Genomic DNA, 18,202 nt, shown 5'->3' on the forward strand with positions numbered 1-18,202 from the left:
ACGTAGGGACAACTGCCTTACGAAAGCATATGGAGAAATGGCACAAACTGCAATGGGAAGAGTACCAGAGGAAAAGCAGCACACAAAAGAAAAGCCACCCTCCTTCTCCTCTTCCTCCTTCAGGTGCAGCATCTTCAGCCACTTTCTCCCTTGCACCTTCACAGCCATCCTCCTCCACTCCGCCTCTGACCTTCAGCGGTTCCTGCTCCTCTGCCCACAGCAGCCAGGTGTCTGTGAAGGAAATCTTTGAGCGGAAGAAGCCAATTTCTGTCAGTCACCCCCTTGCCTGGTGTCTGACAGCTGGCTTGGCGGAACTGTTAGCTCGGCAGCTGTTACCATACCAGCTGATGGACTCTGAGGCCTTCCATAAATTTGTGGTCATTGGGACACTGCAGTGGAAGATACCAGGCCGCAATTATTTCTCTAAAAAGGCGATCTCCAAACTGTACCGTGAAGTTGAGAGGCAAGCGGTGCCATCTCTGGCACACAGCATTGGGTCAAGGGTCCACCTGACCATGGATGCCTGGTCTGCCATGCACGGTCAGGGCAGGTACATTACTTACACAGCCCATTGGGTCAACCTGGTGACAGATGGCAAGCAAGGAGTACGTGGCTGTGCAGCAGACAAACTTGTGACACCTCCACGGCTTGCAGGCAGGCCTCCTGCCACCTCCTCTGCTCCTGCTACATCCTCTTCACTGTCATCATCATCCTCCTCCTCCTTGGCTGAGTGGCAGTTCAACTCTACTGGTGCTGTGATCTCCTCTCCAGCTACAAAGCCCCAGCTCCCCAGGGCCTATGCTGCATGACATGTCTTGCCTCAAAGCGGAGAGTCACACTGGAGCAGCTCTCCTGGCTGCTCTTAACAAACAGGTGGATCAATGGCTGACCCCGGACCAGCTGGAGATCGGCAACGTGGTGTGTGACAATGGCAGCAATCTCATTTCCGCTTTGAATTTGGGAAAGCTGACACGTGCACCCTGCATGGCACATGTGCTCAATCTAGTCATTCAAAGATTTGTGTCAAAGTACCCACGGCTTACAGGACGTCCTGAAGCAGGCCAGGAAGTTGTGTGGGCATTTCAGGCGGTCTTACATGGCCATGGCACGCTTTGCCGATATTCAGCGGAGAAACAAGTTGCTGGTGAGACCCCTGATTTGCAATAGCCCGACTCGCTGGAATTCGACCCTCCTTATGCTCTCTCGCCTGCTAGAACAGGAGAAAGCCGTCACCCAGTACCTCTACAACTACAGTAGAAGGACACAGTCTGGATAGATGGGGATGTTCTGGCTCAACAACTGGACACTCATGCAAAATGCATGCAGGCTCATGCGGCCATTTGAGGAGGTGAACAACCTGGTAAGTCGCAGTGAAGGCACCATCAGCGACTTGATCCCGTACGCTTACTTCCTGCAGCATGCCATGCATAGAGTGGTGGATCAAGCTGTGGAAGAGCGTGAACAGGAACAGTTACTTGTACTGCTCAACATTCCCGTGGTATTGTTCGTGGCTGGGGGGAGGAGGAGGACTTACCTGACATCACTGAGGAAGAGCAAGAGGAGATGGATAGTACGTCTGGATCCAACTTTGTGCAGATTGCGTCTTTCAGGCTGTCCAGCCTGTTGAGGGACCCCAGTATAAAAAAAACTCAAGGGGAATGACATTTACTGGGTGGCCACGCTATTAGACCCTCGGTATACTATAGGCACAAAGTGGCAGACATGTTTCCAAATCACCAGAAGGCAGAAGAGATGCAGCACTTGCAGAACAAGCTGGCAACTATGCTTTTAAGGGTGATGTCACAGCCCAACGCAATAAAGGTACCACTGCCAGTAATCCTTCTCCCATGTCCACGCAGGCAAGGACAGGATGCTCCAGCGATCTCATGGTGATGTCGGACATGCGGACATTCTTTAGTCCAACGCCTTGCCTTAGCCCTTCCGGATCCACCCTCCACCAACGCCTGGACCGGCAGCTAGTCGGCTACCTGGCCTTAAGTGTGGATGTAGACACTGTGAGCAGCGATGAACTCTTGGACTACCTTGCCGCAGTGAAGGGGCTTGCGTATCACAATGAAGCAATGACCGACAGCGATACGAGTGTCTCGGGGGGGGGGGGGGGGCGGCACACCCAAGATAATAAGGTTGTTGCTTCATTGTGGACAGACCAAATTTGATTAGCTGGACAGTCACTGTTGTTCTGTCATTGAGCTACCTCAGCCTGGCGACCATATGGGCTTGAAAACTGCCACGGCCTGCACTCTCGCCATGGTGCGCACCAGTCTAGCACGGCCGTCACAACACAAACAGCTGTTTGCGGTACGTTACACAGTGAGTTTGGTGTGTCAGTGTGAAGCAGTACTCTAATTACACTCCCTGATTGATGTATACACATGCAAGGCCTGCAATTTAGCATTCAATGTGATTTCTGCCCTTAAAACTCTGCTTTGCGTCCAATCCAGATATTTCCCCGGGACTTTTGGCATCTATCCCACTCCTCCATGCAAAAACTCAGATGTTAGACCCCTTGAAACATCTTTTCCATAACTTTTGTGGCCAGCATAAGTGTTTCTAGTTTTCAAACGCCTCCCCATTGAAGTCTATTGCTGTTCACGGAAGTTCGCGCGAATTGACCTTTTTCTGAGGTTTGCAAACCCGGTTTGCGAACCGAAAATCAGAGGTTCGGGCCATCTCTAATCTAGACATGCACAATTTTTGTGCAGTTGTATTTAGATTACATCCCTCTTTTTATTGTGGCCACTGGATAATTCATAAAAGTCAAAAAGCATGGGTTTCTGTGCCGCTAACCTGCTAGACTGGAAAGGTTGATTTTAATATAGAAGAAAGACCAGTGTGCTGTACAAATGTTTATAGCATAGAAGGTATTCTAATAAAGCAGATGTTGAAAACAAGGCTTTTCCTGAAATGCTCTAACAAAATTGGTCTTATAAATTATATGTATGTAGTGTAAAGAACAAGTAAACATGTCTGACTCTGACTGCATATGCCAGAAAATTTCAGAGGTGTGGACGACACCTGGCACTGACAAGTAAAATTGGTTACTAATTAAACCGTTTTAAAAGCTGTCTTAGATTGTCTGTCCCTTTAGTCGACTTGTTTTGCATATCAACAAACCTGTGTACTCTGAATTTTTCTGTTGGAACAAATTGAAATATACAAATATGTCAAGTTTTAGATTTCACAATCTTCCTTCATATTTTGTCAAAGAGTACAAGATTACATAGTTACATAGTTATTTTGGTTGAAAAAAGACATACGTCCATCGAGTTCAACCAGTACAAAGTACAATTCCAGCCCGTCCCCCACATACCCCTGTTGATCCAGAGGAAGGCAAAAAAAACCCCACAAGGCATGGTCCAATTAGCCCCAAAAGGGAAAAATTCCTTCCTGACTCCAGATGGCAATCAGATAAAATCCCTGGATCAACATCATTAGGCATAACCTACTAATTGTAGCCATGGATGTCTTTCAACGCAAGGAAAGCATCTAAGCCCCCTTTAAATGCAGGTATAGAGTTTGCCATAACGACTTCCTGTGGCAATGCATTCCACATCTTAATCACTCTTACTGTAAAGAACCCTTTCCTAAATAAATGGCTAAAACGTTTTTCCTCCATGCGCAGATCATGTCCTCTAGTCCTTTGAGAAGGCCTAGGGACAAAAAGCTCATCCACCAAGCTATTATATTGCCCTCTGATGTATTTATACATGTTAATTAGATCTCCTCTAAGGCGTCTTTTCTCTAGACTAAATAAACCCAGTTTATCTAACCTTTCTTGGTAAGCGAGACCTTCCATCCCACGTATCAATTTTGTAGCTCGTCTCTGCACCTGCTCTAAAACTGCAATATATTTTTTATAATGTGGTGCCCAGAACTGAATTCCATATTCCAGATGTGGCCTTACTAGAGAGTTAAACAGGGGCAATATTATGCTAGCATCTCGAGTTTTTATTTCCCTTTTAATGCATCCCAAAAAAAATTTCGCCTTAGCTGCAGCGGCTTGGCATTGAGTACGATTATTTAACTTGTTGTCGATGAGTACTCCTAAGTCCTTCTCCAAGTTTGATGTCCCCAACTGTATCCCATTTATTTTGTATGGTGCTAGACCATTGGTACGACCAAAATGCATGACTTTACATTTGTCAACATTGAACTTCATCTGCCATGTATGTGCCCATATAGCCATCCTATCCAGATCCTGTTGCAATATGACACTATCTTCCTGAGAGTTGATGATTCTGCACAATGTTGTATCATCTGCAAAAATAGCAACATTGCTCACTACTGCATCTACTAGGTCATTAATAAATAAATTGAAGAGCACTGGACCCAGTACAGACCCCTGTGGGACCCCACTGCTAACAGTCTCCCATTTTGAGTACGATCCATTGACCACAACTCTTTGTTTTCTGTCCATTAGCCAGTTCCCTATCCATGCACACAGACTCTTCCCCAGTCCTTGCATCCTCAACTTTTGCACCAGACTTCTGTGGGGAACAGTGTCGAAGGCCTTTGCAAAGTCCAAGTATATCACATCTACAGCATTCCCAATATCCATATTAGCATTCACTACCTCATAAAAGCTGAGCATGTTAGTCAAACAGGACCTGTCTTTAGTAAACCCATGTTGATGCTGAGAAATAAGATTATTCTACTATGAAGTCATGTATAGTATCTCTTAGTAACCCCTCAAATAGTTTGCATACAACTGATGTTAAGCTTACAGGTCTATAATTTCCTGGATCAGATTTTTTGCCCTTCTTAAATAATGGGAAAACGTGGGCTGTACGCCAATCCACTGGGACTCTGCCAGTTGCAAGAGAGTCACAAAAGATAATTAATTCTCTTAGGACCCGAGGATGCATGCCATCCAGGCCAGGTGCCTTGTCTATTTTTAATTTATTTAGTCTTGCCTTTACTTCTTCCTGCGTTAAGTATTTAATATTACAGTTAGAAGATTGAGACTCTTCTGCCTCTGTAATTTGCAACAGTGCTGTTTCCTTTGTGAAGACAGAAGCAAAGAAAGCATTTAAAGTAGGTAACTGATGCCATCTTTAGGAATCCGGTCTGAATCCCTGCCAGGGGGCTATCTGCACAGAGTTTGTATGTTTACTTCGTGTATGTGTCAGTTACCTCTAACATCCCAAAAACATACTGATACATTAATTGGCTTCCCCTAAAGCAGAACATTGAGAGTAGACAGGGAAGGCTTTATAATATGATTCAGAGCCTTCCCTCTCCATAGCTGAGTATGTGACTTTTTTATCCGTTACAGATTTGCTTTAAGAGAAAAAAACACCTGGTAGAAGTCGTGGTGCACATTTTGGAAGAAAATCCGTGTGCCAGAGGAGTGAAAGACATTCTACGTGTCAGTGTGAAACTTCTATCCCTAGAGGTTTTTTTCCCAAGAGATGCTAAGGTAACAATAAAATGGTTATTAAGCCATCAGCAAGCAAGAAAATATCTACCTCGGCTATCCCTTATTTTCCTACTTTTTAGTACTTTTTCAGTTACAAAATGCTGAAAAGCTACTTTGTACAGAAGATGAAAAATTGTCTCCTCTTAAGATGCCTCTACACTTACACAATTTCCCGCCGATAGACAGCAGATTCGATCACTGTGATCGAATCTGCTGGGAAATTGATGTGCAAACGCTGACGATCAACGATTTCCGTCCGAAATTGATCAATCCCGTCGATCTGTCCGCGTGGAAGATTTCGCTTGATCGCCGGCGGGTCGGGAGTGTGTTGATAGCGGCGATCGAATGCCCGACGACCGACGCTAGTGGCAATACATTTCCTGTTCCGCCGGCGCGTGTCCCCGCTGTCCCTTCTCCGCGCTGGGCTCCGGCTGGCTTCACTTACTTCCTGTCGGGGGAAGTTTAAACAGTAAAGCGCCCTCTACTGTTTAAACTTCCCCCGACAGGAAGTAAAGTGAAGGCAGAGCGGAGAAGAGACAGCGGCGATCGGAGGGACTCGCGCCGGCTGAATCAGGTAATGTATGAAGGGGACGGCGGGGGCAGTGGCAGCTCCACAGATTGTGAATCGGTTTCATAGTAAAATCGATTCAAAATCTGTTTGCAGTGTAGGCAGCCAATAGATCCCTCTTTGTTCAGATTCGATCACAGAGGGATCTATCTGCTAATCGATCTGGTGGCAATCGACCAGTGTATGGCTGCCTTTAGAAAACTCAAGATAAGAGTTAATTGGTTATGGATACTTCCATGGTATTTTCACTTCTTTGCCTGTCTGCTGTGCTATTTTTTGTAGTGGCTATTTATGCTGCTACTTTTCTTTAGCCACTATTCCTGCTGCTATTTTTCTGTAGCCGCTATTTGTGCTGCTATTTTTTTGAAGCCGCTATTTCTGCTGCTATATTTCTTCAACAGGTCCATCTGATTTGCATGCAAGGAAAAATTGGATGGCATGCTGCATTTTTTTTTCGCAGCACACATCTGATTCCCTCGAGCTATGCATGGCATGATTAAAGGGATTCAGATACATCTCACACCACAGCTGAGCCAGCATTGTGTTTCGCCAGACACATGCCTCCACTGAGTGGAAACTGGTACATATAGTATATAAAATCAAAACAAATGCATGGACAAGCAATAGCAGACATAGATGTACAATTAGAGAATGCTTAAAGCACTCCTCAGCCATGAGAAAAAAGTTGAATTTTACTTAAAAGTTATGAGTACTTGGGGCTTCTTCCAGTCCCTCATGGTTCAAAATGCTTCCTAACACTTGCTCTAATCCTAGCATTTATGCAATAAATTGTCACCTTAATGATCGAGCATAATCATTATGGAGGATACTAAGGGCTCTTTCACATTAGGGCAGATTTTCTGCGTTTCAACGCAAAGGGTAAAGTTTGCGTTACCCAAGGTGAAATGAAAGTCCATAGACTTTCATTTTAGCTTTCACATATAACGCAGCCTTTTTGTGCGTTGCGTTACACTGCACCCAGGCGCAGTTTTTCGGCCGACGCTAGCTTTATGCGTTACAATGTTAGTCAATGTAAAACGCACACTATGCGCGTTTTTAATCCGTTAACGCAGGCAATCAGTCCCAGAATGCAACAGAGGAACAATGTAGAAAGTTGAAAACTAAAAGAAAAACAAATTACCTGCGTTTTTCTATGTGCAGTAACGCATTGAAAACGGATTAAAAACGCACACTCACTGCAGTGCAACGCATATCAAAACGCATACAACAAAACGTATGCTTTGAGCATTCTCCAACGCAAGCTCTGATGTGAAAGAGCCCTAATTGTTCGTGTCTATCCATTTTTAATGATATTTGAAATGTGATGTGCTTTGGTGTAAGCAGCATTTAAGTTGTTATAAATGGTCTCCTCTGTGACCTGATTTATAGCACATAACAGCTCTGCAAAAAAATAAAAAAGAGAAAACAACTCAGTAGTCTCCAGACTGGCAAACGCTGCTATGAAATCATTTTAGAACTACATTTGCACTTCCTGGGGCAAGCTTGTTGTCTTTATCGTATAGATGAAATTCTAATTTTGGAACACAGACTTTTATTTTTCCTGCAGTTCCCCTTTAACACCCTACTTACTTTTCTGTTGTCCTAATGCTAAGGCATATTTTATTTGCATCATGCAAGCTCTCATCCCATTTCATTGTGAAGAATGAAGATGATTGTGTTATATTGCAGCCGTAAAAACAAAAACAAAAAAACAATAAAAATAGCATTACAATAATGGTCACTTTCAGCTATTATGCAATGTCACCCTTAAACCAAATTAACTCAATACAGCCTGTATATGCCTTAGTTTGGCGCGATTTTGACTGAGATGAGAGCTGACATGTTTGTAGCATTCCACCAAAGAATTATGAGCCAGATCGCGTTGTCTTCAAAATTCAGAGTGGCATGAATATGGCTGTGTCTTTGCTTCAAATAAACAATGGACAGGACTTGATGTGTTTACATGATATAAACTACCTAATGCTCTGTCTGAGGCTGCATTTGCACAAGTCAGGCAGCTCCTAGTAGGACTGAGAGGACTCCATGTAGCTTATCATGCGGATGACAGTTTAAACAGGCCTTATCACTGTGTAGTCAATCAGGGTTTATGAGGAATGATAAAGATGTCACCTAGTTACTTCATGAATTTATTCAAAGGCCATTTCACCATTGAAAATCAATAGAAACATGCACATATAAATTTATATTGTTATTCAACAACTTGAACAATGTTTTCTTATTGCATTATATCATGGAAGTAAATGAAGCGTGACTGAACAGTATGAAACACATCACAGCCAGTGTACAGATCTCCTCTCCTGTGTGCTGATATCATGAAGGTTTATTTGTAATTCTGTACATATCTCCTAACTCTCATAGTGCTACTATACAGTAACAAGAGAAACAAATGAAATGGGATTCAATGGAGAATAGTTCCTTTTCCATTCTTTTTTTTTTTTATTTTTTCTTTTACGCAAATCTTTAATGAATCCTTATAAGCCCCGTACACACACAAGATTAAAGAGAATCTGTACTGTCCGATTTGTGCAATAAAAAACATACCGATCGAGTCACTGTGATCTCCTGGATCCCTCTTTGCCGATTCCGCTTCTCCCCACCGCGATCCAGTTTTATCCAGCGTTTACAAACACAAGAAGTGATGTATATATGTATATATATATATATATATATATATATATATATATATATATATATATATATATATATATATCATGTTACAGTATACTAATACTACAAGTTTTTAATACATAGTGAATTATCTGCACTCCAGTCTGGGATTCTCACAGTTTCTCAGCATGTGACAGGCAGCTCCCTCCCCCTCAGCCTCACGAATAAACAAAGCACACAGAGCCTGCAGGGGACTAGCATAACTTGTATTCATTACAACAGAGGCAGCCCATTCCTTCTTTCAAAAGGCTGCTGTAATCCAGACCACATTAGAACAGGTATAGGAACGTATAGAATAGAAGAAATAAGGCTTAACATTTTGTTATAGAGTCGCTTTAAAGCCAGTCAATAAAGACCGCCTCAGCCAATAAACCAGCATGTGTACAGTAGCCCCCAACCTCTGCCCCAGTTGATGATCTACCAAGATTCGAGCGACGGACAATACCTTTGTTGTTGCCGCATGCCCTGCCTGCTGTGTGACGTTGGCCCTTCCACTTCCCCACATTACATCAGAGAACACGTCATCAGCTCTACAAATGACTCTGCATCTGTATGGCCCTGGCCCAGGATGACGCAGAGGGATCGGATACCGATCCCCATCGGGCGATGTTAATCTAATGTTTGTACGGACCATTAGAATTACTGTATGATAGCAAAATCGTGCTCGTGATGTACCATCTTCTCCAGGAACAACCACCACTGTACCACATTTTGTAATTCCCAGTGGAATCTGTCCTGCGCAATCCCCGCAATAAATGGGAGATGTAGTCCATGGATGTGAGAACATCTCTGTACTTGCATCCGCTGACTACATCTTCTGGCATGCATCGCAGTGTGGGAGAGCCGCTGCCAGGAATTCCAAAGTGCAGTGCAGAAGATGGCGCATCGCGGACAGGCCAGAGGAGTAGTACCCTGTAGTGATCACAGTGAATCCAGCGCAGGCGTAATTGGAATTACAGCTATAGCAGCGCTCAGTGAGTAATGCTGGGCATACACGGACAGCTTTTCCTTATCAATCGAGCCGCTGATGGCTCGATTGAAAATTTCCGACAGGTCCGATCACCGCGCAGATCAATTCGTCGCTCGATCCCCGTGGGCAGACAATGGACAGAATCGAGCGGAAGATAAGGAAGCACCCGCGGGGATGATCGGGAATCAATCTGGGCGCACGCGGGGAAGCACTGGCATCGAGCCAGCGGCTCGACCCGGTGCGGAATTGCATCCGTGTATGCCCAGCATTAGGTCGGCGCCGTCAGAAGACGGAGCTGAAGTTACTTTTAAAACACAATAATTCGGCATCCAGCAATTGCTGGAAGCTGAATTATTTCATTCCCCGCCATCCATGGCGGCCTGGAGGGGGAATAGTATTTAACACGGCCGGGAACCTGTGCAGCAGCAGGATCAGCCATACACCAGCTGTATCCAGCGCCCAAGTCTCCCGCGCTGATTCCTCTCGTACGCCCCTGTAGGCAAAGCCCTGGAAAACAGCCCCAGAGATTTTGGCCCAACATGTGCCACCATAGGCCTTAAAGAGGAACTGTAACGACAAAACGGCCCCTGGGGGGTACTCACCTCGGGTGGGGGAAGCCTCAGGATCCTAATGAGGCTTCCCACGCCGTCCTGCGTCCCTCGGGGGTCTCGCTGTAGCCCTCCGTACAGCCGTGACGCAATATTTACCTTCCTGGCTCCTGCGCAGGCGCTCTGATGCCTCTCGGCGCCGAAGTAGGCGGAAATACCCGATCGCCGTCGGGTCTGCTCTACTGCGCAGGCGCAAGTTTCCGGCGCCTGCGCAGTACAGCGGACCCGACGGAGATCGGGTATTTCCATCTATTTCCATGCCGAAAGTCGCCACAGCGCCCCCGCTGGAGCCAGCAAAGGTAAATATTGAACTGACAGTCGGCACAGTCGCCGGCTGTTCGGAGGGCTGCGGCGAGACCCCCGTGGGACAGAGGACGGCGTGGGAAGCCTCATTAGAATCCGGAGGCTTCCCCCACCCGAGGTGAGTACCCCCCAGGGGAGGTTTTTGTTGTTACAGAGTCTCTTTAATATGAATTACTGCTAAAGCTGCTCTCGGACAGTAATGTGGACGCTGTCAAAAGACAGAGTCCAAATTACTTTAAAAACAGCGTAATTCGGCCGCCAGCAATAGATGGCAGCCAAATTATGTCTTTCCCATTGAAAAATTTCAGGAGGAATCAAAACAAAATACTTGACATTTTAATTTTCCATTCATTTATGTAATTAACGCCACCAGAACTTGTGCAGGAGCAGGGTGAGAGTTGTTTTTTAAAGGTTTACCCTACGCCCAAATTTCCCAGCGGCTTAAACATACATGTAGCTGCTTTCCAACCAAGCCCAGCTTTATAGAAAGGCTACAAAGGCCTGGGCCTTTGATGGCTGCTGTCACAGAGGGTCCCTGTCTGTACTGCGCCCCTCTGGCGCCTCGTTACATGACAGGCAGCAGGAGATGGGCATGCAGCAAAGCGAGTGACTGCCGCTATCAAGAGGTGACCGGATGTGACAAGAGCAGGTAAATATAAATTGGGGGGGGGGGGGGGGGGGAGCTGTTTGCTGCAGGGGCCCCAATGATTGGTGGGTTTGCTTAGGGGCCAGAGGGGTATATTTATACCCCTGGTGTGGACACATAAGTATACCAAATAGAACGACTACTTTACTCCCTTTCAATTACTGATAACATGGAGATGTGTGATAGAAATTAAATAAAACTGTAATCCAATTGATTAATTTTCCTTGTAGGGCTACCAGCAATGTGCCCAGGCTATATTAGAAAATGCAGACAGATATGGAACAATTGCTTTTCATTTAATCACTTTTCAGGAGGGATAAAGTACTTTTTCAATGAGCTGTAATGGTTCCACTTCCAGCAAATTCCCCTCCTCTTAATATTGTTCTCTTTCTTGGAATAACAGAAAATGAATGCCACATGGTAATTATCAATGTTCTGTTTTTTTTATTACACTGCAGGAGAATCTCCCTAATGCTTGTTAGAAAATACTTTGTGATCTCAGTATTGATTGAGTGAAATTCAGAGCTAATTTGGTAAAATAAACATGTTAACCATTAACTTTATTAGAGGTCACCAGTGTATTTCTCACAGGCAAAATGAAAAAAAAAGTACCACAAATCTTGGACCCTGGAGTATTGATTTTTCCATTCTTTAGCTGAAGATAAATTGCATGCACAGTTTTTACTAATGTATTTCCTCATGTTGTCCTCGGCAAAGCTGACACTGTGAGCAGATAAAGTTTGTCAATTTTCCCAACAAAAACTTCAAACCTTAACATCTTACCACCTTAACATCTTACCACTTAAAGTGATACTGAAAAGACTTTCAATAAAAAAAAAAAAAAGGCAGATACTCACCTACAGGCAGAAAGGCTCTGTGCATCATAGAGCATTCCCAGCAGGGGAGTAACTAGACTTAATAGGGCCCCCTTGGTTCCCGAACCCCTTGTGGGTCATGTGATCGGGAGGCGGCAAATGGCAGCAGAGAGTGTTCTGCTGTGGAGCAGCATCTGGAAGCAGGAAAAATATTACATGCCCCCGCTACTCAATACTCTGCAAGGAGGTGGGGGGGACTTTTTTTTGTGAGAGAATGGAGAGGTTTTTTTTGCTAATTGGCTGCACTTGCGATTAGGGAGAGGGAGGAGAAGGGGCCCCCAAAGCCTCCGGGCCCCCCTGCGATGGCAGAGGTTGCAGGGGTGATTATTACGCCCATGTTTCCCAGTCCTCTGTTGGCTTTTTTCCAGTGTTGTCGACTCCATTGTAGGTATTCAATCAAATATTCCTTCAGGGTTCCTCGGCAGCTTCAGAAACACTTGTGTTCCTGAGTGCTTCTGAAGACGGGCAGCACTCAGGGACATGAGTGCTTCCGAGGGCTCCTGGAATGTGGCAAGTTTGAACGGGGGAAAGTGCCAGAACGATGACACCGACAGAGGACCGGGAAGGCTCTATGAGATCCAGAACCTTCAGTCCCATAGGTGAGTATCTGCCTTTTTTTTTTAATGGCTTCAGTATTGCTTTAAAGCAGGGGTCAGGAACCTTTTTGGCTGAGAGCCATAAACGCCACATATTTGAAAATGTAATTCCATGAGAGCCATACAATTGGTTTCAAACTGGGACAGTAGGGCTCACGTTTATTGCCATGGTGATGTGTATACAGATGATCCGACCAGGCAGAGGAAGTGTCAGACACATCTTCAGCTACTCTTGGGTTTCAGCAACATCAGCAATTTCCCTGAGAGCCAGACAGGAGAAATAGTGACTAACAGCTTGTACAATTAGCTAGGTTACTTGGGAGTTAATTCACTTTGTAGGGCGAGATCCCTGCACTTTGGCCCAAAAGGCATGCCTACTTTGAAAATGTTACTTGCGCTGCCACACTAAGCTGTGCTGCTTTAACAGTGTAGCTTAGTGAATCAAGCCCTTTTGTCTGTGAGCCAGATGTAGCCATCAAAAGAGCCATATCTGGCTCTGGAGCCATAGGTTCCCCACTCCTGCTTTGAAGCATTTAGGCTACTTTCACACTTCATACGTTGCGTTTTCCTGTGCATCCTGAAATATAGCTCGCCCATGGCCATGTATGTATCTGTACAGTGCAGCATACAGTCCATAGACTTTATGCTTGCACTGCATGCTGCGTGTTATTCTTTTGGAATTATTATTATGTATTGTCTTTATAAAGCACCAATACATTACGCAGCGCTGGACAAAAAATATATACAACGATACAAGGATGACAGACATAACAAGGTTATAGTACATAGAACAAAGTTATACACGTAAACAGTACAAGATACATGATCATGCAATTATGGGCTGGTTAGGTAGGCCCAGTAATACAAGTATGAGGCTGTCATAGGAAAGGAGCACATGATCATGACTACACTAGGGAAGGGAGGACCCTGCCAGAGGCTTACAATCTAAGGGAATAAGCCCCAGTGTAAAAGACCCATTGAAGTATAAATGCATATGCGATTATATTGTCCACTGTGTCATGATGCAATGGACGTAGTGTGAAAGGAGCCTTAAGACTTCTATACCTTTACAGTTAAAGTGAACCTGCACTGAAAAAAGATGCTTCCCTCAGTAGAGTCCCAGTTAAGTTCATTGTCCCAATGAAGGATTCCTGGGGAATCACAGATGGTGTATCCTAGGAGTTCACGTAGAAACAGTTATACAGCGACCCTTTAGTATAGCTGTAAAACAGATAAAAGGATGGGGGGGGGGGAGAGAGAGATGGAAGAACGGAGCTCCCCGTGTGTAAAAGTTTTAATCCCAATAATGTGTGAGCTCCAACAGCAGTTACACTTTTACCCACAGGGAGCCCCATTCTCCCATTTCCCTCCCACCCTTTTACTTCACATATGTGCAGTACATTGGCACTCATACATGGATAAGAGCGCGCCTGTGAAGAGCAGGGTCCAGGCCAGCAGCGGTGGAGCTGAGGAAGACAAATGAAGCCTATCGAGCACAGGTGTCACACTCAGTCCTTGAGGGCCATATCCATTACAGTGTTTAGGGTGGACTGAGAAATGTGTTTTACTTGAGGAACCACCCTTTTCCTGATTCAGCCCCACCGATTAATTTAAACTGTGTGTGAGGACCTTGGCCCTTGAAGACTAGAGTTTAACATCCCTGCCCTAGAGCATCAAGAGGCTTCCTACTACTTAAAGTGGTCTAACACCCAGCATTTCAACTTTGCTTTAAAAGATTGCTTACAGCTTATAAACTATTATGCCAGATTTTTTTTTAGCAGAAATTCACTGAATGGATTAAACATGACATTTTAGTGCTGCATTTAGCTAGAAATGCTCCTCCGTGCTTGATTGTTTAGTTACAAATGTATCTATCTACAATGTAACAAACAAACACTGCTTTGAGAGAACAAAGAGGGCTTCCCAGGCAGGCTTTTCAAAGGTCTATTTGTATACCAAATAAAGATACATTTGTAACTACAGATAAGAACGGATGCGGATTCCTAGTTAAATCCAACACTAAAATGTCATGTTTAACCCATTCAGTGAATTTCTGCTTAAAAAAAAATCTGGCATAATAGTTTGTAAGCTGTAAGCAATCTTTTAAAGCAAAGTTGTAATGCTGGGTGTTAAACCGCTTTAAGTATCTGTTTTTTAAATTTTATTTTCTTACAGGTTTGCTTTAGGTTGTATCGGAGTCATATTTGCCTCACATTGTATCTTTCCAAACACAGCGTGTTCTGTTCTATTTCCAAAAAAAGCTGCAAATAAGTGTTGGGTCAACACCACCAAAATAGTCACATAGCTCTTGAGCAGATGAAGTTAAAGGTTCATGACAAAGTAGAAATCAAGAGGCGCAAGGTGAGCCATTAATCATAACCCTGCAAATACAAGAGGACCTGATGGGGAACTCCATGTAGCACAGAAGCTACGACCCTCATAGTTGAACTGAACAAGATGCCTGATTTTTACTTTGTCATAGACTTAACTTTTTTTAATGAAGAACTATTTTACTATTTTGGTGGTGCTGACCCAACACTTTTTTCTTGTTCTTTTCTCTTTGCATATTGCATTTGCACTGTGCTCTCTCAGTGGTCTGTGTACACTATTCCTTCAGTTTGAATGCCAATCTTAATTTGTAAACTGTTGTTTCAACCGAGGAAAATGGAATTTCTGTATTTGTGCTATCTATACCACAAATACATTGTTTTGAAAATAAAAATCTAGCTTGCTGGCACTTTGGCAACCTCCAACACTTGACTGACCCCGGAGTGCATTGTTCTACTCTAACGTCCCCTCCGTAGCAACAGAGCACATTGCCAGCCATATAGCTAGCTAGCGATGTGTCTGCACATCCTTGGTCCATGAACTGTTGCCCGATCCCTGCTGGGCAACAATAGTATAACGTTTTTGTGAGGCTCCATTTTTTCCGCTGAAGCCCATAGATGTCTTGTGTAAATTATACCGTAAATATAATATTATTAGGTATGGTAAGTTGAAGAAAACTTTAGATCAGTGCTGTCCAACTGGCGGCCTGCTAGGCCTCCAGCACTATGACTGTACCGTGTGTGTCTTCCCAAAAGGTCCTGAAATGCAGAGCGGCAGCAGAGCAGTGATATTCCACGCTGAGCCAGCTGGAATTGGGCGCTGAGTTGATGCAGAATAATCCACATTCCAACCACATCACCCAGAACTACATTACTAGTGGGCTCAGTGGGGAGCAGAAGATTTGTAGCCGGAGCTGCTGCACTGAAGATAGGCGTTTGGAGCTGGAGGAGTCACCACCCAAGTAAGTTCATTATTTTTTGTTTTCAGGGGCCAAGACTGACACCAGGGATGTTGGGGGCACAGGAATGGTCACTTTATTAAAGGGGATCTCTGTATAATGGGATTTTTGAGGGGAAACGCTGTCTGTTGTTCTTTGGGGTGAGGTTAATGATGTTCATGTGTATTTGGGGGGGAAACTCTGCCAGATCACATGTATTTTTGGGCAGAAAATACTGCCATATTATGTGTATTGGGGGGGGGGGGGGGCACTGACAGATTGAGGGAAACACTGACAGATTATGTATTTTGAGGGAAATGCTGCCAGATTATGTTTATTTTGAGGAAAGAGCTGCCACTAATGTGTATTTTGAGGGAAACACTGTCAGATTACGTGTATTTTTTTTGGGGGGGGGGGGGGTAGGGGGGTGTTGACAGATTATGTGTATTTGGGAGGAAACACTGCCAGATCATGCATATTTGGGGATAAACGCTGCCAGATTATGTGTTTCCTGGGAGGACGCTTCCAGATTATGTGTATTTTGAGGGAAACACTGCAAGATTATGTGTATTTTGGGAGGGATCACCACCAGATTACATGTATTTTTAAGGAAACACTGTTAGATTAGGTCTATTTTGAGAGAAACTCTGTTAGATTATGTGTATTTGGGGATGGGGAAACTCTGCCAGATTATGTGTATTTTGGGGAAACGCTGACAGATTATGTGTATTTTGAGGGTAAAGCTGACAGATTATGTGTATTTGGGGGGAAATGCTACCATATTATGTGTATTTGGGAGAAAATGCTGACAGATTACATGTATTTTCGGGGGACACTGACAGATTATGTGTATTTGGGGGAAACGCTGCCAGATTATATGTATTTTGAGGGAAACCCTACCAGATTATGTGTATTTGGGTGGGAAACACTGCCAGATTGTGTATTTTGTTTTGAGGGGGGGGGGGGGGCGAATACTGCCAGATTATGTGTATTTGGAGGAATGCTACCAGATTGTGTGTTTGGGGGGAATCTCTGCCAGATTTTTTGTATTTTGGGGGGGAACGCTGACAGAGTGTGTATTTGGGGGGAAATTCTGACAGATTATGTGCATTTGGGGGAAACACTGACAGATCATGGGTATTGGGGGGAAACACTACCAGATTATGTGTATTTGAGGGAAAAATTCCAGATTATGTGTATTAGGGTGTGAAACGCTGCCAGATTGTGTATTTGGGGGGGGGGGGGGCGAATACTGCCAGATTATGTGTGTTTGGGGGAAATTCTGCCAGATTATTATTATTTTTATTATTGATTTATAAAATGCCAACATATTCCGTGGCGCTGTACAAAGTAAGAAACAAACATGGGGTACATAATAATACAGATAATGGTGTACACCAATATACAAGATATATAATTAGTGACAAAATACAAAAAATGATACAAAATACAGAATACAATACGGGGAGATTATTATTTTTTTGGGGGGATGCTGACAGATTGTGTATTTGCGGGAGAATGTTGACAGATTATGTATATTTGGGAGAAACGCTGACAGATTATGTGTATGGGGGGGGGGGAGGACGCTGACAGATTATGTGTATTTGGGGGAAACAATGACAGATCATGTTTATTAGGGGAAAACGCTGCCTGATTATGTGTATGGGGGGGGGGGGGAGGACGCTGACAGATTATGTGTATTTGGGGGAAACAATGACAGATCATGTTTATTAGGGGAAAACGCTGCCTGATTATGTGTATATGGAGAAAAAACTGCCAGATTATGTGTATTTTGAGGGAAAATCTGACAGATTATGTGTATTTTGGGGGTAGACTCTGCCACATTATGTTTATTTATTTTGGTTTTTTTTTTGGGGGGGGGGGGGGGGGGTTGGAAATCCACTTGTTATAACGGTCAGATAGATTTTTTAAATTTTATCCCACTATGTGTCCTGCAGTAACCCCATTTATTGTAGTCAGCCCTCCACCATGTAGTCTAAAAAAAAACTGGCCCTCTGTACCCATGAAGTTGGACAGCACCTAATTTTAGTAGAAATAAACAACTCTTAGGAAATGGAAAATGAATAATACCTCACCTTTTGCAATACTAGCCTGAAAACAAATCCCTTACAGGGGAAAGAGCTAATCTTTTCTCAAAGAGCAGTTTTATTGCTGTGTTCTATTCAAGATGGATGCAGCATCGTCATGACAATGACAGCATTCACATCTAATATTTTAATTGT

The sequence above is a fragment of the Hyperolius riggenbachi genome, chromosome 5 (assembly GCF_040937935.1).
Source record: "Hyperolius riggenbachi isolate aHypRig1 chromosome 5, aHypRig1.pri, whole genome shotgun sequence".
In the NCBI taxonomy this organism is placed as follows: Eukaryota; Metazoa; Chordata; class Amphibia; order Anura; family Hyperoliidae; genus Hyperolius; species Hyperolius riggenbachi.